The sequence below is a fragment of the Alligator mississippiensis genome, chromosome 3, assembly GCF_030867095.1.
Source record: "Alligator mississippiensis isolate rAllMis1 chromosome 3, rAllMis1, whole genome shotgun sequence".
NCBI lineage: Eukaryota > Metazoa > Chordata > Crocodylia > Alligatoridae > Alligator > Alligator mississippiensis.
In genome coordinates, this window is record NC_081826.1 from 1998657 (window position 1) to 2022441 (window position 23785).

At 58.1% G+C, this 23785-nt stretch overlaps 4 non-coding genes across 4 annotated transcripts; 3 read left to right on the plus strand and 1 right to left on the minus strand.

Moving 5' to 3' along the window:
• Positions 1-7919: 7919 nt before the first annotated feature.
• TRNAR-ACG (transfer RNA arginine (anticodon ACG)) lies at positions 7920-7992 on the plus strand. The gene has a single exon. It is a non-coding gene; the product is annotated as a tRNA-Arg (tRNA).
• Positions 7993-14856: 6864 nt separating this feature from the next.
• On the plus strand, positions 14857-14929 carry TRNAA-AGC (transfer RNA alanine (anticodon AGC)). The gene has a single exon. It is a non-coding gene; the product is annotated as a tRNA-Ala (tRNA).
• Positions 14930-20516: 5587 nt separating this feature from the next.
• Positions 20517-20589, minus strand: TRNAA-AGC (transfer RNA alanine (anticodon AGC)). The gene has a single exon. It is a non-coding gene; the product is annotated as a tRNA-Ala (tRNA).
• Positions 20590-21987: 1398 nt separating this feature from the next.
• Positions 21988-22060, plus strand: TRNAR-ACG (transfer RNA arginine (anticodon ACG)). Its single transcript has one exon. It is a non-coding gene; the product is annotated as a tRNA-Arg (tRNA).
• The last annotated feature ends 1725 nt before the right edge of the window (positions 22061-23785 follow it).

Genomic DNA, 23785 nt, shown 5'->3' on the forward strand with positions numbered 1-23785 from the left:
CTCGGGCCCCCAGCGGAAGCAGGCTGCAGGCGGGAGTCTTTGGAGGAGCTCTACCTTCTCTTGTGCCCCTTGCACAAGGGCCGTTTTGCTTCATGAGGCTAGAGGAGTGGGTAGGCATTGGGGGATGGAGGTCATGCTCATGCCAGCCCATCCTGGCCCATGGTGTTGGGGGATGCAGCTCTGGCTGCATGACAGTCACTGGGGAGAGGGGCTGGGGCTGGGACTGCCTTCACCTCAATGGCACTTATGCCCCCTTGCTTGTCCTGGTCGTGCCAAGGAGGCCAGGTGAGCCCAATAGCAGTTCCCTGGCAGGTGGCCTCCAATTTTCTGTCTGCCCAGGGCCTCAATATAGTCCAATCCTGCGTGTTGGTGAATTAATTAATCTAGTAGAGCACTTGCTTAGCATGCAAGAGGTTGTGGGATCAATGCATGTGTTTTTCAGCACCTTGTGTTACCTTTTATCCTGTCATGGCTGCAACTAAAATGGAGGCTGGGGCAAGCAGCATGTTTGCATTTGCTCTGGGGCCCTGGGGAAGTATGCTGGGGTCTTTGGAGGAGCTCTGCCTTCTGCTGTGCATCTTGTAGGACTGTTGCATGAGGCTGGAGAAGGGTGTAGAAGGAGATGAGGCATGAGGTGCATGCTGGCAAAAAGACCACCAGCGAGTGCAAGAGAGCTTTTGGCTCAGAGAAGAAGCAGTACAAGCCAGGCCAGAGTCAAACCTGCAATCATCTGATCTGTAATTGGACACATTACCCAGTGCACCACTGGCCCAAACACACCTTGCTGCTTCCAGCAGCTGGTGAAGGGTGAGCCTGCTCCCTAGACCACTGCCTGGAGCCCAGCACCCACTTTCCCTCCTGGCGGCTCACAGAGGCACTGGCATGCAGGTGTAGAGCTCGCCAACAGGCTTTGTGGCTCTGGTTCTTCTTGGGCAATGAAGCAAGGCTGGGCATGAGGTGGGGCCCACCTCTCCAGCTCCATGGCTCTGCCCAGTCTGAAGGGGCTGGCATGGGGTTGGAAATGGAAATTGTGCCTAGGCAGAGGGCACCTTTGCCTCTGCTGAAAGCCCGGCTTGGCGGCCACACGCCCCTCCACCCAGGCCTGTGTGTCTGCATTGTCATTCCCAAGAGCTGTGCCTGAAGAAGCCTGCTCATGGAGACCAGTGAGACTTGAGGCCAGTGCAGCATGCCACCTTGAGTCACCCCTGGGCCGACAGCCCCATCTTCCTTTGACAGTTGAGCTGGGGAAGTGGAGGACTATCGGCTCACTTTTGATGAAAACCCTTATGACACTGTGGGTGTGAGGGGAGCTGTGGCTGGCATGGGGTTGGGAAGAGACGTGCTGGCCTGTGGCAATAGGAGCAGGGCAGTGGCCCTGGGGAGTATGCCGGTTGGCACTTGCTTTGCATGCGAGCGGTAGTGGGGTTGATGCCTGCATTTTGCAACGCATCGTGTTTCCTTCTGTGCTCTGGCTGTAATGGAGGCTGAGCTAAAGGGCATGTGACCCTGTGAAAAAATCCACCTTTGTTTGGGATGTTCTAGCCTCCACTCCTGGTCTTCATTCTGGCTCCTGGGCTCAACCTGGTCACTTAGGCAACCGGGCTGGAGAGGACCCCCTCATCTTGTGTTCAGGGGATGCCGAAAACTTTTAAAAGGATTGATCTGCATCAGCAGGGTTCAAATAATGCTTGTTTCTGGTTGGAACCAGGTGATGAGGTCAGAAAAGTGATAAGAGTCAGGCCATCTGGTCTGGGTAGTCATTCTCTCTTCCTGTGGGATGCTTTTTGGAAAAGATTCAAACTTTGCACCTCTGTGGGTAATTAGCTCAGCAGCTAGAGTCCTTGCTTAGCATATGAGAAGTAGCAGGATCAATGCCTGTGTTCTCTAGCTCAACACGTTGCCTTTTGTCCCGGCATGCCCATGCTGAGGATGCAGCACTGAAATGGAGGCTGGACAAAGGGCACGTTCCTCTGTCCCTTGCAGTGGGCCTGTTTTGCTGCCTGAGGGGTGTGGTGCAGCCAGGCAAAAAAACCCTAGCAAGTACTAGGCACTCAGAACATAGGGCTATGAACCAGGCAGGAGTCAAACCTATAAACTTCTGACTTATAGTCAGATGTGGTATCTATTTTGCCACTAGCCAAGTACTCCGACAGTAGCTGCCAGCTGCTGTTGAATGGTCACCCGACTTCCTGGTGCTCCGCCTGGAGCTCAACACTCCCTTTCCACCCTGGTGGGTTCATGGGGGCACAGCTGGGTGGGCATAGAGCTTGCCATGGGCACCATCACTTCAGGAACAGGATGGGACAACCCCATACCACCCTGTCTGGGCCAGGAGAGAACCCAGGAGTGTGGAGGTCTGGGGATAGAGCTTTTGCCCCCCACCAAAGCCAGCCTTGGTCCACCTGATGGTGCTGGGGGACCGTAGCTCAGGCTGTGTGACAACCCGCTGGGCAGAGGGGCCAGGCGGGGCCTGGGGCTGCCTTTACCTCAGCGGCACTCATGCTTCCTGCCTGACTGCAGACGTACGAAAAAGTCTAGGCGGGCCCAGGCACAGCCCCCTGGCAGGTACAAAGGGCAACTGCTCTTGCTTGGTGGGGGGCTTCCAATTTTATAGGTTTCATAGACATTAGGGGCTGGAAGGGACCTCATGAGATCATTGGGTCCAGCCCCCCACCATAGGTAGGAAGTCAGCTAGAATCAAGTGACTCCAGCAAGAAATAAATCCAGCTGTTTTTTGAAGGAGGCCAGAGTAGGTGCTTGCACCAGCTTCGGGGGGAGTTTGTTCCAGACCCTGGACACACATTATAAAGAACTTTTTTCTTATGTCTAATCTAAATCGGCCTTCCTGGAGTTTGTGGCCGTTAGACCTTGTTATCCCTTGGGGAGCTCTGGTGAACAGCTGTTCTCCCAGGTCCTGATGTGCCCCTCTTATGAAGTTACAGGCTACCACCAAGTCCCCCCCTGAGCCTTCTCTTCTCCAGACTGAAAAGTCCCAAGTCCCTCAGCCTCTCCTTGTATGGCCTGCCCTCCAGGCCTTGGGTCATAGGAGTAGCTCTCCTCTGGACTCTTTAAAGCTTCTCCACATCCTTCCTGAAGTGGGGGTCCCAATACTGGATGAAGTATTCCAGCTGTGGTCTCACCAGGGCCGAGTAAAGGGGGAGGACGACTTCCCTGGTTTTGCTTGCAATACATTGGTGAGTGTACGCCAGAGTTTGGTTTGCTTTGCCCGCCACAGCATCACATTGGTGGCTCATATTCATCTTGTGGTCAATCAAGACCTCCGAGTTCCTTTTGGTTGTAGTGCTAGCGAGTGTAGCACTGCTGAACCTGTAAGTATGCTGAGGGCTCTTCCTACTGAGGTGCAGCACCTTGCACTTCTCTGCATTGAAAGCCATCCGGTTTTGGTTGACACACCTTGAGAGTGTGTCCAAGTCGGTCTGTATTCCCAGCCTGTCCTGCAGTGTGAACGCCCTCCCCCAGAATTTGGTATCGTCCGCAAACTTTGCTTTGCTCCCTTCAACTAGTACTCTTTGGGTCTGACTCCGTAGCCAGTATGGCTGTGCAAAGCTTCGGATCATGATTCAGATTCAGAGATGATTCAGAGGTCGAATCTATGAATCCATAGAGCTTCCGAATCAATTTGGAAAAAATTCGGAGATCATAGGTTTGGGGGAAACTGCACCCCAACTTCTTGAATGCAAAACTAAGAGAGCCTTCCCTAGGATTTTCTACATGAGGGGACCCCGTAGTCCTCCGCTCTCCCAGCTGAGGCTATCAAAAGAAGATGGGGCTGTCAGCCCATGGGAGACTCAAGGTGGCATGCTGCACTGGCCTCAGGTCTTGCAGGCCTTCACCACCAGGTGAGGGCAGGTTCCCCCTGTACCTGCCAGGGGCTGCGGCTGGGCCTGCTTGACCTCCTTGGCGCATCTGTTGGCAGCAGTTAGCAGCCCTCAAAGGATGCCTGGGCCGCTGCTGCAATGGATAACGCACCTGTTGATGAATCAAAAGATTGTGGGTTTGACTCCTTCCTGGCTTGTGTCACCCCTTTCCCAAGCCAAGAGCTATCTTGCACCTGCTACTTACTGTTGCTTTTTCGCCTGGGCGCACCACAACCCTCATGCAGCAAAAATGTCCCCCTGCAAAGCACAGAAGAACGTGCCTTTTGAACCAGCCTCCATTTCAGCTGGAGCACAGGCAAGCCTGGGGAACGGGTAATAATGCAGGTATGGACCCTGCTACCTCTCGTATGCTAAGCAAGCACTCTACCATCTGAGCCAAATGCCCTGTGTGCTGGAGAGGATTAATATTTATTGCGGCTCTGGGCAAACAGAAAATTGGAGGCCTCCCAGGTGAGGGCAGGTTCCCTCTGCGCCTGCCAGGGAGCTGCGGCTGGGTCCGCCCGGCCTCCTTGGTGCATCCGGGTTGAGTCAGGGGGCACGAGCACCGCTGAGATGAAGGTGGACCTGGCCTCAGCCTGGCCCCTTCACCCAGCAGGTGTCATGCGGCTGGAGCTGCGGCCCCCCAGCACCAGGATGCCCCCAGCACGGAGCTCCCTGGGACACATCCCACCCCACTGCCTTTGCCACGACTGCCCCCAGGCATAGGGGGAAGTCACCTCCGCTCCAAGGCCCCCAGTGAAAGATCAAGCAAAGGCAGCAAAACAGACCACCTGCTAGGGTCAGAGGAAGGTGCCCTTTGGCCCAGCCCCCATTTCAGCTGCAGCCCCAGAGCAGGTATGCCAGGACAAAAGGCAGCACAAGATACTGGAGAATGTGGGCATTGCTCTTGCTACCTCTCGCATGCAAACCGAGCTCTCTACCATCTGACCTAAATCTCCTGCATGCAAAAGTGGGTTAACATTTACTGGGGCAAAGACAAATTTTGGCACAGGGCCAAAGCTGTCCTCTGTCTAGGTAAGCTTTCTTGTTCCAGCCCATGATGGCCCCTTTGGACTGGGCAGCCTCATGGAGCTGGACTGGCGGGCGCCACCTTGTTCCCAGCCTTGCTGCATTGGGAACTGGGAGCAGACAGCCCCAGCAATAAAGGAAAGGGGCAGGGAGGCAAGAAACTCACAAAAGGAGGGCTCTGCCAATGCTGCTTGGTGAAGGGTGTTGAGGACCTGCACCCCGAGAGACACAGGCTTGTGGTGTGGCCAACTGCAAACTGGCTGACTGCAAATACCTTCCTTTGAGCCTCTGCCACGACTGCCCCCAGGCATAGGGGAAGCCACCTTTGCTCCGGGCCCCCACTGAAAGGTCAAGCAAAGGCAGCAAGGGGGCAGGGAGGCCAGAAACCTGCATGAGGAGGGTCCTACCAGCACGCCTGACTCCCCCACATTGTGAAGGGTGCTGAGGACCTGCAGCCTGAAAGCCATAGGGCAGAGGGTTTCCTTCAAACAAGTAACATAGGGATTTTCATACAAAGCCAACCTACAGGTCTCTGTTCTCCCAGCTGAGCTATCGGAGAAAGATGCGATTGCAGGTTCAACTCCTACCTGGCTTGTACTGCCTTTTTTGGGAGCCAAGAGCTCTCTTGAACCTGCTGCTTGCTGTTGCTTTTTTCACCCAGCTGCACCTCACCCCTCGCCCCCTTCTACACCCTGCTCTGGCCTTGTGCAGCAAAACACATGAGAATGTGCCCTTTGGCCCAGCCTCCACTTCAGCCGCAGGTGCAGGGCTGTCATGCTGGGACAAAAGGGATCCTGAGGCCGTGGGGAATATGGGCATTGACCCCTCTACCTCTTACTTGCTAAGTCAGTGCTGAACCATTGGAGCTAAATCCCCCCCAGAGAAGCCTGGGCTAACCGCTGCCACCACCCAGGCTCCGGTCTCTGTTAGGGCTCTGTGCCACCCGGTGTACACAGACCCTGTAGACTCCTGATTGGTGGGGGCCCCTGAGCCCAGGCCCTGTGAGTCCATGTGTTAATCTGCACCTGCCTGCATGTTTCCAAGACCCAAGGCACCCCTCCCATTGCCGCAGGCCAGTGCGTCCATTCCCCACACCACCCAGCCTCAGCTCCCATCACACCCACAAAGTGATGCAAGGATTTTCACACACAGAATATCCATAGCCCTCCGCTCTCCCAGCTCAGCTATGAAAGGAAGATGGGGCTGTCAGCCCAAGGGTGACTCAAGGTGGCACACTGCACTGGCCTCAGGTCTCGCAGTCCTCCACGCACAGGCTCCTTCAGGCACAGCTCTTGGGAACAACAAGGTATACAGACAGACCTGGAGCGGAGGGTCTGTGGCTCCCGACCTGGGCTTTGGGCAGAGCCAAAGGTGCCCTCTGCCTAGGCAAGATTTCTATTTCCAACGACAACGCCAGCCTGCTTGCACTGGGCAGCCCCCCGGAGCTGAAGCGGTGGGCCCCACCGTGTGCCCAGTCTTGCTGCATTGCCCAAGCAGAAGTGGGGCCAATGAGCCCACTGGCGATCTCTACGCCCACCTGCTTAGGCCCCCATGAGCCCACCAGGAGGGAAAGGGGGCGCTGGGCTCCAGGTGGAGCACCAGGAAACGGGCTCACCCTTGACCAGCAGCTGGCAGCAATCTGCTGAGGCATGGGCTAGTGCCACACTGGGTAAAGTGTCTGACTATGGATCCAAAGATTGTAGGTTCATTTCCTCCCTGGCTTGTAGCACCTGTTTTCCAAGCCAAGAGCTTTCTTGTGCCTGCTGCATGCCATGACTTTTTTCAAAAGGGTGCACTGCACCCCACATGCAGCAAAACAGCCTGCTTATGAGGCCTAGAGGTACATGCCCTTTGGCCCTGCCCTCATTTCTGCCACAGCTGCAGCCGCAGTGCAGGCATGCCAGGGCAAGAGGCAACACAATGTGCCGGACAATGCATTGAAGCCGCTACCTTTCACATGCGAAGCAATCGTTCTACTGTCGGAGTTAATTTGCCTGCACCCAGAGGTAGGTTAAGATTTACTGGGGCCCTGGACAAACATAAAATTGGAGGCCCCCGCCACGAGCAAGAGCAGCTTCCCTCTGCACCTGCCAGGGGGTTGTGGCTGGGCACACTTAGCCTTCTCGCTGCTTCTGCGGTCAGCAAGGGGGCATGAGCACCACTGAGGTAAAGGTGGCCCGAACCCCAGCCTGGCCTCTCTGCCCAGTGGGTTGCTCACATCGAATGAGCTACGGTCCTCCAGCACCATAGGATGGGTGAGATTGTACCATCCTGTCCCTGCAGTGCTGGTGCCAACGGCAAGCTCTACAAACACCTGCCTGTGCCCCCATGAACCTGCCAGGAGGGAAAGGGAGAGCTGAGCTGTAGGCAGAGCACCTGGAAGTGGGATCACCTCTCATGTGCTAAATGGGTGCTCCAACATCTGAGCTAATACCCCTAATTGGCAGGGGCCTGCTGGCCTGGACTCCATGGGCCCATGTGTTAATCTGCTCCTGCCTGCACGCAATCCAGGCCCACTGCCCCCTATCCATTATAGCAGGCCAGCACACCTATTCCCCACTCCCTGCCAGCCACAGCTCCTCTCAAACCCACCCTCTGCCCCTGCCGCCGCAGTTTCCTCTGCCCCTGAGCACAGCGACCAAAGAAGAAGGACTCCCAAACAACTGGAACAAGACATGTGCCAGGTCCAGTCCAGTTGGCAGCAAACTCAGAAGATCTTTGGCTTCACTTCAGGATGCCCCCACCCACCACGGAGCTCCCTGCCACACATCCCACCCCGCTGCCTCCACCACCACCACCAGGCATAGGGGTAAGCTGCCTCTGCTCCGGGCCCCCTGCCGAAAGATCAAGCCCTGAAAATGCAGGAATGGGGCAGAGAGGCCAGAAGCCCATGGGTGAGCTCTACGCCCACTTGCTTGCACCCCCGTGAGCCTGCTAGGAATGAAATGGGGTGCTGGGCTCCAGACAGTGGACCAGGGTGCAGGCTGATCCTTCACTGTACTGTGCATGCATGGGCCAGTGGCGCAATGGATAACGCGTCTGACTACGGATCAGAAGACTGTAGGTTCGACTCCTGCCTGGCTCGTGCTAATTTTTTTCTCAGCAAAGAGCTCTGTTACACCTGCTGCTTCTCCCTTTTCTGGCCTCATGCAACAGTCCTGCAAGGTGCACCGAAGAAGACAGAGCTCCTACCTGCAGCCTGCTTATGCAGGCAGCATGAGGACAGGAGAATATGCAATTTGCACCAGCCTCCGTTTCAGCTGCACCCGCAACATGGGCATGCTTGCATAAAAGTCAACACAACCAGGTAGAGAATGCAGGCATCAATCATTCTGGCTTTTAAATATTTCTTGAGCTTTTCCTCGATGCCATTCCCTTATCCTGGCCAAACAGGCCTCCTTGAGCCTATAGTAACACACTGCTTCCTGTGTGTGCAGCCCCAGGGTAGTGACTGTGCCCTTGTCCCCCTGCTTTGGACATGTTGGGCTTGGTGTGCAAGTCTTTTGCAAGCTGTTTAGACTTCAAAAGTTGTGTCTTGTTTCTTGTCTGACTTGGTCTCACTGGAGAACACCCGCAAGCCTGGGGAAACGCTGTCACCACCCGGGCACTGGTCTCTGGTACGGCTCTGTGCCGGCCGGGGTACAGAGACCCTGGGATCCTTCCGGGTGCTTTGTTCACATCTGGGTGCTTCTTTCCACCCAAAGCATCCCAAGATAGCCTCAGGTAGAAGTCAGGGAAAATAAAAAGACATACTTCGCTGGCCAGGCTGGGAGTGGCAGGCCTCCTTTCTCTCTCCACAGTAAGAAACCAAGGGAAGCAGTAACCCAAACCTTAATAGATCCGGGGGGGGCAGAATCAGGAAGTCAGAATAAGCAAGGTGAGTCTTTTCAGAGATCCTTGGACACAGCGATCCTTTTAACACAGCGATCCGTCTATAAACTCAATAGGGGGGACTCACTAGGGGGGACCAGAAGGGTTTGGGAGAGACCTTGTTTCCCCTAGCACCCCCCGGGATAACAAGGAATAATGGTCACAAGTTGTTGGAGGGTAGGTTTAGATTAGACATCCGTAGGAACTACTTCACAGTCAGGGCGGCTAGGATCTGGAACCAACTTCCAAGGGAAGTGGTGCTGGCTCCTACCCTGGGGGTCTTTAAGAAGAGGCTTGATCCCTCCATGGCTGGGGTCATTTGAGCCCAGTTTCCCTCCTGCCCAGGCAGGGGGTCGGACTTGAAGATCTACAAGGTCCCTTCCGACCCGACTTCAGTGATTCTATGATTTAAGACGTGACTGGCCTACACGTACTTCTTAACTCCTGGCATGTTTCCAGGTTTTAATTTACAGAAAATCACCAGGCGGAAGCCTGGGGCATTTGCTAGCAGGTTTTCAAAATGCCCGATTGAAGACAAGAGCTCCCTGCCCGCCCCACCGTTGGAATTTTATTTGGCCAGGTCACCTGATGGACCACCCTGAACCAAGAGGAAAGGAGGAGAGGGACAGGGGTCACCTGAGCTGACCCAAGTGAGGGGCAGAGAGAGGGGTTTCCATTTCCACCCCCACACCAGCCCCCTTGGACTGGGCAGCCTCCTAGAGCTGGAGCAGCATGCCCTGCCTCATGCCCAGCCCTGCTGCATTGCCCAAGCAGAACTGGAGCCAAAGAGCTCGCTGGTGATCTCTATGCCAACCTGCCCACACCCCTGAGAGCCCGCGAGGAGGAAAAGGGGATGTTGAGCCCTGGGCGCAGCACTAGGAACTGGGATCACTCCTCAGCAGTAGCTGAGAGCATCCAGGCATTCATGGGCCTTTGGTGTAATAGCTAACACATTGGACTATGGATCAGGTGATTATAGGTTCAACTCCTGCCTGCCTCCTGTTAAGTTTGTCTGAGCCAAGAGCTCTTTTGCAGTTGCTGTTGCTTTTGTCCATGGCACCCCACAGCCCTCATGCAGCAAAACAGTCCTCCTGCCAGAGTCAGAGGAAGGTGCCCTTTTATGCTGAGGGGAAACCAGCACGGGTTCGTGGCAGGCAGACCGTGCCTGACCAACCTAGTCTCTTTTTATGATGAGGTTACGAAACGCCTGGACACAGGAGGAGGGGTGGATGTCGTATACTTAGACTTCAGGAAGGCCTTCGATACGGTATCCCACCCCATACTGGTGAACAAGTTAAGAGGCTGTGACTTGGATGACTACACAGTCCGGTGGGTGGTGAATTAGCTGGAGGGTCGCACCCAGAGAGTCGTGGTGGATGGGTCGGTCTTGACCTGGAAGGGTGTGGGCAGTGGGGTCCCGCAGGGCTCGGTCCTTGGACCGATACTCTTTAATGTCTTCATCAGTGACTTGGATGAGGGAGTGAAGTGTACTCTGTCCAAGTTTGCAGATGACACAAAGCTATGGGGAGAAGTGGACACGCCGGAGGGCAGGGAACAGCTGCAGGCAGACCTGGATAGGTTGGACAAGTGGGCAGAAAACAACAGGATGCAGTTCAACAAGGAGAAATGCAAAGTGCTGCACCTAGGGAGGAAAAATGTCCAGCACACCTACAGCCTAGGGAATGACCTGCTGGGTGGCACAGAGGTGGAAAGGGATCTGGGAGTCCTAGTGGACTCCAAGATGAACATGAGCCGGCAGTGTGACGAAGCCATCAGAAAAGCCAATGGCACTTTATCGTGCATCAGCAGATGCACGACGAACAGGTCCAAGGAGGTGATACTTCCCCTCTATCGGGCGCTGGTCAGACCGCAGGTGGAGTACTGCGTGCAATTCTGGGCGCCGCACTTCAAGAGGGATGCGGATAACCTGGAGAGGGTCCAGAGAAGGGCCACTCGTATGGTTAAGGGCCTGCAGGCCAAGCCCTACGAGGAGAGACTGGGGCACCTGGACCTCTTCAGCCTCCGCAAGAGAAGGTTGAGAGGCGACCTTGTGGCTGCCTATAAGTTCATCACGGGGGCACAGAAGGGAATTGGTGAGGTTTTATTCACCAAGGCGCCCCCGGGGGTTACAAGAAATAATGGCCACAAGCTAGCAGAGAGCAGATTTAGACTGGACATTAGGAAGAACTTCTTCACAGTTCGAGTGGCCAAGGTCTGGAACAGGCTTCCAAGGGAGGTGGTGCTCTCCCCTACCCTGGGGGTCTTCAAGAGGAGGTTAGATGAGTATCTAGCTGGGGTCATCTAGACCCAGCACTCTTTCCTGCCTATGCAGGGGGTCGGACTCGATGATCTATTGAGGTCCCTTCCGACCCTAACATCTATGAATCTATGAATCTATGAATCATTTACCCAGAGGGTACTGGTTATGTTACTCGTTTAGACCATCAACGGGATCATGCAGAACACCCACAAGCTGGACTCGTCCCTGCTGGCCCCCTGGCAGAAGATCGGGGCGGTGAACACTTCCTCATCCCCCGCGTGGCGTTCGTCCAGAGAGGCTCGGCGGTCCCCAAGACCCCCTCAAGAAGGTGGACGCCGAGATCCGGCGGCTGCTCGAGAAGTGGCTGCACCTGCCGCTGAGGGCCAGCAACGACCTCCTGCACATCCCCTCCCGGCAGGGGGGTGCCAACGTACCCCACATGGGAGACCTTGGCAACATCGCGGTGGTCACCCACGCCTTCCGCCTCCTGACCTGCCCGGACACGACGGTAAGTATCATCGCCACCAGCGCCCTGGAGGAGACCGCCCACAAGAGGATCGGCAGGCAACCCACCGGACGTGACTTGGCCACCTTCCTCAGCGGCTCGCTGGAGGGCGAGTTCGGCCGAGACGGCGGGGACTTTGCCTCACTGTGGAGCCGAGCCTGCAACGCCACACGCTGCCTCGGGAAGCACATCGGCTGTGCCTGGACCTGGACCGAGGAGCGACGGGAGCTGGCCGTCTCCCTGCAGCCAGCCCCGCATGCCGACTCCGTGACCATGACGCCCCGCACGAGGACCTTCCTGGAGAGGTTCCTGAAGGACGCCGTCCGCAACAAGTACGCCGGCGACCTGAGGGCCAAACCCGACCAGGGCAAGGTCTTCGACGTCACCTCGAAGTGGGACGCCAGCAACCACTTCATGCCTAGCGGGAGCTTCATGCGCGTCGCGGACTGGCGCTTCCTCCACCGCGCCCGCCTCAACTGCCTGCCTCTCAACGGGGCCGTCCGCTTCGGCCACCGGGACAAGAGGTGCCGGCGGTGCGGCTACGCGGCCGAGACCCTCGCCCACGTGCTGCGCAGCTGTGAGCTGCACGCCAGGGCCTGGCAGCTCCGCCACAAAGCCGTCCAGGACCGGCTGGTCAGGGCCATCCCGGCCGCAGCGGGGCAGGTCTCCGTCAACCGCACTGTCCCGGGCTGCGAGAGCCAGATGCGCCCCGACATCGTCATCACCGACGAGGAGGCCAAGAAGATTGTCATCATGGACGTCACCATCCCCTTCGAGAACCAGCGCCAAGCATGTATGCATGCAGAAAGAGATTAACACATCGATCTGCGGGGCCCGGGCCCAGGGCTCCCTGCCCATCAGAGGCTCCCTGAACCACATGAGTAGCAGGGCCCAGGTGGGCATCCTCGCCATGGACATCTAGGGTGGGCAGGGTGCTCCTTCCCCCGTCCGGCCAGGCCAGGGGTGAGGTGTGGGCGCCGGCCTCTCTGTAGGCGGCAGTGGCCTCCCGGGGCCCTCTGCTCCCAGGATCCCCATGGGCAACCCCAGTCCTGCCCCCACTCCCTTGCCCACTCTCTGCCATGTGTGGGCTGCTCCTGAGACGAGCACCAGTGGGACTGGACAGGACCAGAGGGGCAGGCGGGCAGCAGGGGTGGAGGTCATGTGCCCCACCAAAAGCCGGCCCTAAACCCAGCCCCTGCCCCAACCCTGGTCCATCCCATGGTGCTGTGGGCCCACCCTGGACACACCACGGAGGCTCAGGGGCCCAGCTACAGGCCCCTGGTGCACAGGGGGGATTTGCCCTTGTCTGCGCGGAGGGGACCACTGATATTCTGTTTGTCCAGGGCCCCGGCAACTTTAGCCACAGCTTTGTGTGCCAGGGTCTTAGCTCAGATGGTCGAGTGTTTGCTTCACATGCGAGAGGTAGTGGGACTGATGCCCACATTCTCCAGCGCTTTGTGTTGCCTTTTGTCCTGGCATGCCCACTCAGGGGCTGCAGCTGAAAATGGGGATGGGCCAAAGGGCACTTTTCTCTTACCCTGGCATGAGGGCTGTGGGTGCCTGGGCCAAAAGTAACCTGAAGGGGCAGGCAGAAGAGAGCCCTGGGCTCTGAAAAAAGCAGTCAGTACGAGCCAAGCAGAAGTCGAACCTACAATCTTCTGATTTGTAATCAGACGTGTTATACATTGCACCACTGGCCCGTGCTCACCTGTGCTCCCCCAGCTGCTTGTGAAAGGCGAGCGCACACCTGGCGGCCAGCCTCCCTTCCCCATTCCTGCATTTGCAGGGCTTCATCTGCAGCACCATCTAGCTCTCTGGACTCAACCTTTTGCTGTGGGTTGGAGGCCTGGGCTGCCTCGTGCAGCTTCAGGCTCAGTCTGCTCCCGGACCCTCCGTGCAGCGCCTCCTGCACCAAGCTCCCAACCTTGTTGCAGGGGTTGAGGACCTGAGCCGCCCAAGCGCTCCAAAGGTCCTACTCCATGCACCGTCCTGTGCACCGTGTCTCTGGCCACATGCCAGAGGTTACAAACCTGAGCCACCTCACGCAGCTCCCAGGGTCTGGACACCATGTGCCGTGCTGTGCACTGAGAGCTAAGCCGCTGCAGCCATCCACCAGTCCCTGCTGATGGAAGTCTTCAGGGGCGCTTCTGGGCTGCTGCTTTGCCCTGCTGAGCAGCTCTCCTCAGCTCTTCTAAGCCCTGGTCTTCTCTGTCCCAGAGGTGTTCCTCTCCCACGCAGCTCCTTTTATTCGCTCCGGCTCCACCCTTGAAGTCTTCCCCACATGAGTGTTGCAGTCTTCAATCAGGTCCAGCGTTGGGGGGGAACTCCTCTCCCCACCCCCCAGGAAAGGGGCATGACTGAACTTCTCTTGCTGCCTCCTGATTGGAGGATGAGCTCCACCAATCACAACAGCAAGATTTCAAGCCTGGGACTCAACACAAGCTCCAAAAGGCAAGACTGCTACACAATCTTTTAGCATGTGAGAGGTAGAGGGGTCAATGCCCATATTCCCCAGGGCCTCAGGATCCCTTTTGTCCCAGCATGACAGCCCTGCACCTGTGGCTGAAGTGGAGGCTGGGCCAAACGGCACGTTCTCATGTGTTTTGCTGGACAAGGGCAGAGCAGGGGGTAGAAGGGGGCGAGGGGTGAGGTGCAGCTGGGTGAAAAAAGCAACAGGAAGAGGCAGGTTCAAGAGAGCTCTTGGCTCCCAAAAAAGGCAGTACAAGCCAGGTAGGAGTCAAACCTGCAATCGCATCTTCCTTCAATAGCTCAGCTGGGAGAACAGAGACCTGTAGGTTGGCTTTGTATGAAAATCCCTATGTTACCTGTGTGAAGGAACCTCTCTGCCCTGTGGCTTTTGGGCTGCAGCCCTCAGCACCTGTCACAAAGCGGGGGAGGCAGGCATGCTGGTGGGACCCTCCTCATGCAGGTTTGTGTCCTCCCTGCCCCCTTTGCTTGACTTTTCAGCGGGGGCCCGGAGCAGAGGTGGCTTCCCCCTATGCCTGGGGCAGTCGTAGCAGAGGCAGTGAGGTGGCATGTGTTTCGGGGAGCTCCCTCCTGGGGGCATCCTGGTGCTGACCACAGCTCCAGCTGCATGACACCGGGTGGGAGAATGGGCCAGGCTGAGGCCGGGTCCACCTTCAGCTCAGCGGTGCTCGTGCCCCCTGGCTCACCCCAGACCTGCCGAGGAGGCCAGGCAGACTCAGCCACAGCTCCCTGGCAGGCACAGAGGGAACTTGCCCTCACTTGGTGGGGGTCTTCCAATTTTTGGTTTGCCCAGAGCCCTAATAAATTTTAATCCACCGCTGTATGCAGGGGAATTAGCTCAGATGGTAGAGCGCTCGCTTAGCATGCGAGAGGTAGTGGGATCGATGCCCACATTCTCCAATTGCTTGTGTTGCCTTTTGTCCAGGCATGCCTGTGCCACAGCTGCAGCGGAGGCTGGGCTAAAGGGCACATTGCCCTGGGCCTGGCAGGGCACCTGTTTGCTGCATGAGGGCTGTTGTGGGCCCAAGCAAAAAACTAAGCAGGGTGATACGAGCCAGGAAGAAGTTGAGCCTACAATCTTTTGATTCATAATCAGACGCGTTCTGCATTATGCCACTGGCCCTGGTATCCTTTGGGGGTTGCCAGCTGCTGGTGAAGCCTGCCCCAGGCGCACCAAGGAGACTGGGGCAGGCTTCTGTTTTCCCAGGGCCCCAAGAAATCTTACCCAATAGGTAAACGCAGGGGCATTAGCTCAGATGGTGGAGCACTTATTTAACATGCAAGAGAAAGCAGGATTGATACCTGCTTTCTCCGGCCAGTCATATTACCTTTTGCGCGAGGTACCTTTTTGGTGAGGACGCGGGTGTGGGGAGCATGCTGGCCTGCAGCAATGGGTGAGGGGGCAGTGGGTCTGGGGAGCATGCGGGCAGGAGCAGATTAACACACAGGCCCACAAGGCCTGGGAGCAGGGGCCCCTGCCAAACATGGGCTCATTGGAGCACCAGGGGCAGCATGGCCCAGGCGGGCATCCTGGCCATGGGCATCTGGGGTGGGCAGCATGCTCTGCCTCACATGTCTTGGGCATTAACTCAGATGGTAGAGCGCTTGCTTTGTATGTGAGCGGTAGTGGGATCGATGCTTGCTTTATCCTGTATCTGCCTTGCCTTTGGTCCCAGCATGCCCACGCTGTGGCTCTGGCTGCAATAGAGGCAGGACCAAAAGGTGCACTCCCCTGTGCCTTGCAGGTGAGCTGATTTACTGCATGAGGGCTCTGGTGCAGCCGGCCAAAAAAAGCAGCAATAAGCAGCAGATGCGAGAGAGCTCTTGGCTCGGAAAAAAGGCTGCACCAGCCAGGGAGGCATTAACCCTACAGACTTGTGACTTCTATTCAGACACATTATCCAAGGCCCCACTGGTTCATGAACACCCAGCTGATGCCAGCTGGGGTGAAGGGCAACCCTGCTTCCTGGTACTCCGCCTGGAGCCCAGCACCCCCGTTCCCCACTAGCAGTTCACGGGGCGTGGGCAGGTGGGCGTAGAGCTCACCAGCGGGCTCTTGGGCCCCAGTTCTGCTTGGGCAATGCCGTAAGGCTGAGCACGAGGCAGCGCCCACCACTCCAGCTCCAGAAGGCTGCCCAGTCCAAATGGGCTGTCATGGGGGTGGAAATAGAAATCTTGTCTAGGCAGAGGGCAACTTTGGCTCTGCTCAAAGCCTGGCTTGGCGGCCACAGACCCCTCCACCCTGGCCCATGCGTCTGCCTTGTCGTTCCCAAGTGCTGTGCCTGAAGGAGCCTGTGCATGGACACCTGCGAGACCCAAAGCCAGTGCAACGTGCCATCTTTGAGTCACTCTTGGGCCGGCAGCCCCATCTTCCTTTGCTAGCTCAGCTGGGAGAGCGGAGGACTATGGGCTTGCCTTGTGTATAAAATCCTTAGCTCTCTGGTTTCTTTCCAGCTCCAAGGAAAGGATTTGCTCTGAGCCAGTCTGCAGTTGGCAGCACTGCAAGCCTGTGGCTCTCAGGGTGCAGGTCCTCAACACCCTTCAGGAAGTGGCATTGGCAGGGCCCTCCTTTTGCGCGTTTCTGGCCTCCCTGCCCCATTCCCTTCTTCCTGGGGCTGTCTGCTGCACACAAAGCGCTGGAGAATGTGGGCATCAGTCCCACTACCTCTCGCATGTGAAGCAAACACTCGACCATCTGAGCTAAGACCCTGGCACACAAAGCTGTGGCTAGAGTTGCCGGGGCCCTGGACAAACAGAATATCAGTGGTCCCCTCCGCGCAGACAAGGGCAAATCCCCCCTGTGCACCAGGGGCCTGTAGCTGGGCCCCTGAGCCTCCGTGGTGTGTCCAGGGTGGGCCCACAGCACCATGGGATGGACCAGGGTTGGGGCAGGGGCTGGGTTTAGGGCCGGCTTTTGGTGGGGCACATGACCTCCACCCCTGCTGCCCGCCTGCCCCTCTGGTCCTGTCCAGTCCCACTGGTGCTCGTCTCAGGAGCAGCCCACACATGGCAGAGAGTGGGCAAGGGAGTGGGGGCAGGACTGGGGTTGCCCATGGGGATCCTGGGAGCAGAGGGCCCCGGGAGGCCACTGCCGCCTACAGAGAGGCCGGCGCCCACACCTCACCCCTGGCCTGGCCGGACGGGGGAAGGAGCACCCTGCCCACCCTAGATGTCCATGGCGAGGATGCCCACCTGGGCCCTGCTACTCATGTGGTTCAGGGAGCCTCTGATGGGCAGGGAGCCCTGGGCCCGGGCCCCGCAGATCGATGTGTTAATCTCTTTCTGCATGCATACATGCTTGGCGCTGGTTCTCGAAGGGGATGGTGACGTCCATGATGACAATCTTCTTGGCCTCCTCGTCGGTGATGACGATGTCGGGGCGCATCTGGCTCTCGCAGCCCGGGACAGTGCGGTTGACGGAGACCTGCCCCGCTGCGGCCGGGATGGCCCTGACCAGCCGGTCCTGGACGGCTTTGTGGCGGAGCTGCCAGGCCCTGGCGTGCAGCTCACAGCTGCGCAGCACGTGGGCGAGGGTCTCGGCCGCGTAGCCGCACCGCCGGCACCTCTTGTCCCGGTGGCCGAAGCGGACGGCCCCGTTGAGAGGCAGGCAGTTGAGGCGGGCGCGGTGGAGGAAGCGCCAGTCCGCGACGCGCATGAAGCTCCCGCTGGGCATGAAGTGGTTGCTGGCGTCCCACTTCGAGGTGACGTCGAAGACCTTGCCCTGGTCGGGTTTGGCCCTCAGGTCGCCGGCGTACTTGTTGCGGACGGCGTCCTTCAGGAACCTCTCCAGGAAGGTCCTCGTGCGGGGCGTCATGGTCACGGAGTCGGCATGCGGGGCTGGTTGCAGGGAGACGGCCAGCTCCCGTCGCTCCTCGGTCCAGGTCCAGGCACAGCCGATGTGCTTCCCGAGGCAGCGTGTGGCGTTGCAGGCTCGGCTCCACAGTGAGGCAAAGTCCCCGCCGTCTCGGCCGAACTCGCCCTCCAGCGAGCCGCTGAGGAAGGTGGCCAAGTCACGTCCGGTGGGTTGCCTGCCGATCCTCTTGTGGGCGGTCTCCTCCAGGGCGCTGGTGGCGATGATACTTACCGTCGTGTCCGGGCAGGTCAGGAGGCGGAAGGCGTGGGTGACCACCGCGATGTTGCCAAGGTCTCCCATGTGGGGTACGTTGGCACCCCCCTGCCGGGAGGGGATGTGCAGGAGGTCGTTGCTGGCCCTCAGCGGCAGGTGCAGCCACTTCTCGAGCAGCCGCCGGATCTCGGCGTCCACCTTCTTGAGGGGGTCTTGGGGACCGCCGAGCCTCTCTGGACGAACGCCACGCGGGGGATGAGGAAGTGTTCACCGCCCCGATCTTCTGCCAGGGGGCCAGCAGGGACGAGTCCAGCTTGTGGGTGTTCTGCATGATCCCGTTGATGGTCTAAACGAGTAACATAACCAGTACCCTCTGGGTAAATGATTCATAGATTCATAGATTCATAGATGTTAGGGTCGGAAGGGACCTCAATAGATCATTGAGTCCGACCCCCTGCATAGGCAGGAAAGAGTGCTGGGTCTAGATGAGCCCAGCTAGATACTCATCTAACCTCCTCTTGAAGACCCCCAGGGTAGGGGAGAGCACCACCTCCCTTGGGAGCCCGTTCCAGACCTTGGCCACTCGAACTGTGAAGAAGTTCTTCCTAATGTCCAGTCTAAATCTGCTCTCTGCTAGCTTGTGGCCATTGTTTCTTGTAACCCCCGGGGGCGCCTTGGTGAATAAATCCTCACCAATTCCCTTCTGTGCCCCCGTGCTGAACTTAGGCAGCCACAAGGTCGCCTCTCACCCTTCTCTTCCGGAGGCTGAAGAGGTCCAGGTGCCCCAGTCTCTCCTCGTAGGGCTTGGTCTGCAGGCCCTTGACCATACGAGTGGCCCTTCTCTGGACCCTCTCCAGGTTATCCGCATCCCTCTTGAAGTGCGGCGCCCAGAATTGCACGCAGTACTCCAACTGCGGTCTGACCAGCGCCCGATAGAGGGGAAGTATCACCTCCCTGGACCTATTCGTCATGCATCTGCTGATGCACGATAAAGTGCCATTGGCTTTTCTGATGGCTTCGTCACACTGCCGGCTCATGTTCATCTTGGAGTCCACTAGGACTCCAAGATCCCTTTCCACTTCTGTGCCACCCAGCAGGTGATTCCCTAGGCTGTAGGTGTGCTGGACATTTTTCCTCCCTAGGTGCAGCACTTTGCATTTCTCCTTGTTGAACTGCATCCTGTTGTTTTCTGCCCACTTGTCCAACCTGTCCAGGTCTGCCTGCAGCTGTTCCCTGCCCTCCGGCGTGTCCACTTCTCCCCATAGCTTTGTGTCATCTGCAAACTTGGACAGAGCACACTTCACTCCCTCGTCCAAGTCGCTGATGAAGACATTGAAGAGTATCGGTCCCAGGACCGAGCCCTGCGGGACCCCACTGCCCACACCCTTCCAGGTCGAGACCGACCCATCCACCACGACTCTCTGGGTGTGACCCTCCAGCCAATTCGCCACCCACCGGACTGTGCAGTCATCCATGTCACAGCCTCTTAGTTTGTTCACCAGTATGGGGTGGGATACCGTACCGAAGGCCTTCCTGAAGTCCAGGTATACGACATCCACCCCTCCTCCTGTGTCCAGGCATTTCGTAACCTGGTCATACAAAGAGACTAGATTGGTCAGGCACGATCTGCCTGCCACAAACCCGTGCTGGTTTCCCCTCAGCATAATTTGCCCTGCCGGGCTCTCACAAATGTGAGCCTTGATAATTTTTTCAAAGACTTTGCCAAGGATGGAGGTGAGACTGAACGGTCTGTAGTTGCCCAGGTCCTCCTTCCTCCCCTTCTTGAAAATGGGGACCACGTTGGCCCTTTTCCAGTCCTCCGGGACTTGGCCCGTGCACCATGAGCGTTCGAATATTCCTGCCAGTGGCTCTGCAATGAATGTAAAACCTCATACCAGTGCTCCAGACACAGGTAAGTCACAGGTAAGTATTTGATCTGAAACAGATAAACGATAAACTCAATCCCGAGGGGAAACCCCAATGCCTGTGGGCTTTTCCCAACCCTACAAAGAAGCTGGTAACTTTAGGGGGTCCCTCCCAGTGGGATCTCCCTTTTCAGGAGCCTTTACCTAACCAGGGGTGCGGGGGGGAACGACTCCTTTCCTTGCAGCTCACGGCTCCCAGGCCTGGCAGGTGCTCCTCACCCTCTGCGCCAGGCTGCTCTCTCACCTGCAGCGGGCTTTGTGGGAGTTGCTGTGCCCTGGAACAGGGCTCCGCAATACAGGGCTTCTGGGGCCTGTGGCTCAGCCCTGTCGGCAGGCTCAGTACCCCAACACCGTCTGGCTCTCTGGACTCAACCTTTTGCAATCGGTTGGAGGCCTGGGCTGCCTCGTGCCTGCCAGGCACACAGGAACCTACCCTTTCACCCACCCTCCATCTAAGCCACAGCACAGGTAGGTCAGGACAAAAGGGAACTGGAACTGGAGAATGCGGGGATTGATCCCACTACCTCTCACATGCTAAGCGAGCGCTCTACCATTTGAGCTAATTCCCCCGCTTGCAAATTTAGGATTAAGATTGAATAGTGCCCTGGACAAACAGAAGACTAGAGGACCCACACCAGGTGTGAGCAGGTTCCCTCTACACCTGCCAAGGGGCTGCGGGCGGGCCCGGCCAGCTTTCACGGACCATTCAGGGTGAGCCAGGGGGCACGAGCACCATTGAGGTGAAGGTGACCTGGCCTCAGCCTGGCCCCTGCACCTGGCGGGTGTCATGCAGCTGGAGCTGCGGCCCCCCAGCACCAGGATGCCCCCACCATGGAGCTCCCTGAAACACATCGCACCCCACTGCCTCTGCCACGACTGCCCCCAGGCATAGGGGGAAGCCACCTCTGCTCCGAGTCCCCGCTGAGAGATCACACGATGGCAGCAAGGGGGCAGGGAGGCCACAAACCTGCACGAGGAGGGTCCCGCCAGCATGCCTGCCTCCCCGATTTGTGACAGGTGCTGAGGGCTGCAGCCTGAAAGTCGCAGGGCAGAGGGTCACGGGATTGCTGTGCTGCCAGCTACAGACTAGCTGAGAGCAAAAAGTTTCCCTAAAGTGACATAGGGATTTATATGAAGCAAAACTATTGACCTCCATCCTCCCAGCTCAGGTCTAGAAGGAAGATGAGCTTGCGGGTTTGACTCCTACCAGGCTTGTACTGCCTTTTCTGTGAGCCCAGAGCTCTCTTGCACCCGTGGCTTACCGTTGCTTTTCTCACCCGGCTGCACCTCACTCCCATGCCCTTCTACCCCCGCTCTGCCCTCCTCCAGCAAAACACATGAGAACGTGCCCTTTGGCCCAGCCTCCATTTCAGCCACAGCCGCAGCGCAGGCACGCCAGTGGAAAAGGGACCAGGCGGCACTGGAGAATTTGGGCATTGATCCCTTGACCTCTTCCATATTGATCCTCGAGACACAAGACAGCTCCAGATGTGTGGGGGCCCTGGGCAAAAAGACAATTGGAGGCTGCGGTGGGCCAGTAGGGGGCACTCCTGTGCTGAGGCACCTGCCGCATGGCACCGGCCTACCAACCACGTTCCTCTTGAACACCCGCACACCTGGGGTAACCGCTCCCACCACCCGGACTCCAGTCTCTGCTACGACTCTGTGCAACGCGGTGCACACAGAGCCTGTCGGCCCCTGATGGCAGGGGGCCCTGGACCCGTGTGTTAATCTGCACCTGCCTGCATGCTCCCCAAACCCACTCCCCACAAGCCACAGCTCCACACAGCCACCCCGCTGCTGCCTCCGCCGCTGCCACCGCTACCCCAGGCATAGGGGGAAGCCGCCGCTCCTCCGGGCCTCCTGAAGAAAGACGAAGCCCTGCAAATGCAGGAATGGGGAAGGGAGGCTGGCTGCCAGGTGTGCGCTCACCCTTCACAAGCAGCTGGGGGAGCACAGGTGAGCACGGGCCAGTGGCGCAATGGATAACGCGTCTGACTACGAATTAGAAGGCTGTAGGTTCAACTCCTGCCTGGCTCGTACTGTTTGGCTTTTCCAAGCCAAGGGCTCTCTTCTGCCTGCCCCTAGAGGGTGCTTTTAGCCCAGGCACCCACAGCCCTCATGCCAGGGTAAGAGAAAAGTGCCCTTTGGCCCATTTCCCATTTTCAGCCGCAGCCCCCGAGCGGGCATGACAGGACAAAAGGCAACGCAAAGCCCTGGAGAATGTGGCGCTGATGCCACTACCTCGCATGCAAAGCAAACACTCGACCACCTGACATAACTCCCTGGCACACAAAGCTGTGGCTAGGTTTGCTGGGGCCCTGGATGAACAGAAAATCGGTGGCCCCCTCCCCGCAGGCAAGTTCAAATTCCCCCCGTGTGCAAGGGGCAAGGACTGTGGCTGGACCCCTGAGCCTCCGTTGTGTGTCCAGGCTGGGCCCGCAGCACCATGGGATGGGCCATGTTGGGGCAGGGGCTGGGTTTGGGGACGGCTTTTGGTGGGGGGCATGAGCTCCACCCCTGCTGCCCGCCTGCCCCTCTGGTCCTGTCCAGTCCCACTGGCGCTTGTCTCAGGAGCAGCCCACACATGGCAGGGAGTGGGAGAGGGAGTGGGGGCAGGACTGGGGTTGCCCATGGGGCTCCTGGGAGCAGACAGCCACGGGAGGCCGCAGCCGCCTGCAGAGAGCCACTTCCCCCACTCCCACTGCTGCAGCCCAGCACTCCTCTGCCCCACTCCCCGCCAGCCCCAGCTCCCCTCACACCCACCGCCGCAGTCTCCTCTGTCCTCGTGCACAACGGCCAAAGAAGAGGGGCTCCCGAACAACTGGAATGAGACGCCTGTCGGCTCCGGTCCTGTTGGCAGGAAACTCAGGAGAAGTTCATCTTCACTCCAGGATGCCCCACCACACAGCCCCCTGCCACCATCCCACCACACCGCTGCCTCCAGTCACTGCTGCCACTGCTGCCCCAGGCATAGTGGACCCTCATCTGCTCCAGGCCCCCCGTTGAAAGCTCAAGTCAAGAAAGGACTGGGGCAGGGACACCAGAAACCCACACAAGGACAGCCCGGCCAATGCTCCTGCCTCCACCGCTGTGTGAAGGGTGCTGAGGACCTGCACCCCAGAGACACAGGCTTGCGGTGCCGCCAACTGCAGACTGGATGACAACAAATACTTTCCTTTGCGCTGGAGAGAAACCAGAGAGCTAAGGATTTCATGCATGTTCGACCATCAGAGGTACATCATCTTGACATGGAAAAACTCCAGATTTGTGGGGGGAAAGAGAATTGGAGGCTGTGGTGTGCCAATAGGGGGCACTCCAGTCCTGACACACCTGACGCGCTGCAGCGGACCAAAGACCCTTCTTGGAGCGTCTCCCCATGGGGTATCTACAGTCGACCAACCACGGTCCTGGAGTACACCCCCAAGTCTGGGGTAAGTGCTGCCACACGCCAGAGGTTGCAGACCTGAGCTGCCTCATGCAGGTCCCAGGGTCTGGACGCCGTGTGCCGTGCTGCACCCGAGAGCCGAGCCGCTGGAGCTGTCCGCTGCTCCCCGCTGATGGGGGTCTTCAGGGGTGCTTCTGGGCTGTGCTTCACCCCGCTGAGCAGCTCCCCTCAGCCCCCCTCACCCCGCTCTCCCCTCTTCTCTCTCCCGGAGGTGTTCCCCTCGCGCTGGGCACGCAGCTCCTTCTATTCGCTCCACAGCTCCGCCCTGAAGTCTTCCCGACACGAGTGTTGCAGTCTTCAATCAGGTCCAGCGTTGG